Source organism: Lactuca saligna, chromosome 5 (genome assembly GCF_052625555.1).
Source record: "Lactuca saligna cultivar CGN05327 chromosome 5, ASM5262555v1, whole genome shotgun sequence".
NCBI classification, from domain to species: Eukaryota; Viridiplantae; Streptophyta; class Magnoliopsida; order Asterales; family Asteraceae; genus Lactuca; species Lactuca saligna.
The window spans coordinates 11,177,189-11,178,224 of NC_136421.1; the positions used below are offsets into that span (position 1 = coordinate 11,177,189).

At 41.5% G+C, this 1,036-nt stretch overlaps 1 non-coding gene across 1 annotated transcript; it reads right to left on the reverse strand.

Moving 5' to 3' along the window:
- Positions 1 to 696: 696 nt before the first annotated feature.
- Positions 697 to 803, reverse strand: LOC144999221 (small nucleolar RNA R71). Its single transcript, XR_013660739.1, has one exon. It is a non-coding gene; the product is annotated as a small nucleolar RNA R71 (small nucleolar RNA).
- Positions 804 to 1,036: the final 233 nt, after the last annotated feature.

Here is a 1,036-nt window from a genome sequence, read left to right on the forward strand (position 1 = left end):
GTTCTCTTACAAGTATTTTATGACCCAAGGTTCTGAAACACCTTTGGTTCCTCCATTCGAAGATCCGGAATCCGCACTTAGAAAGAACAAAGACAAAGCCGTTGAAGACACTAACCCGCCAAGGAAATCACCTTTTAAGGACCTTAAATCAGTCTTTGGGAAGAAGAAAAGAAAGAAAGTTGGTGATTCTAGCAGTCAAAGAAGTGAGGAAAGCAAGTTTGAAAATTTTGAAGAAATCCAATTCCCAAAGTAACCAAATACGAGTCCGAATACGAAGAAGAAAGTGACTTTTAAGGAGAACTCGCTAACACCATGGCTAACATCGATGAAGTTCCCATGGGTGAATAGAACAAAATGATGTGTGACGATACCGGCCCAGGACTCGTGCAACCCACGATTCCTGCAATTGCCAACTTTGAACTTAAAGGCCACATACTTGCCCAACTTAAGGAGATCCCATTCTTTGGGAAATATTATGAAGACGCATACAAGCATCTAGATGAGGTCAACGACATAGACAACTACTTCAATGTTCCTAATGTGACTCGTGATACTGCTTTGCTTCGTATGTTACTGGTCACTTTTCAGGGAGTCGCGAAATATTGGTTGAAATCACTCCTTCCAGGATCCATCACCATTTGGGATAAAATGCGTGAGGAATTTATTGATCAATTATGCCCTCCCTCAAAAATAGCAAAATTGAAAAAAGCCATAGTAAATTTTGAGCAACAAGCTGGAGAGTCACTTTATGAGGCATGGGATAGATACAAAGGCTTACAAAGGAACTGCCCACACCATGATCTAAACAGTCAACAAGAAGTCTCCATTTTCTATGATGGAGTGAATGTAACAACTAGGCAGCTCCTTGATTCGCAAGGACCACTCACAAAGACCCCCCCCCCCCCCGGGCCGGTGATTAAAGAACTAATTGAAGAATTCTATAAACACTCTAAAGAATATCATAACCCGAGAAATGACTCAACTAGAGGGATGGTGAATGTTATATCTGACGGCATGGCAGCAATGATGGCAAAGT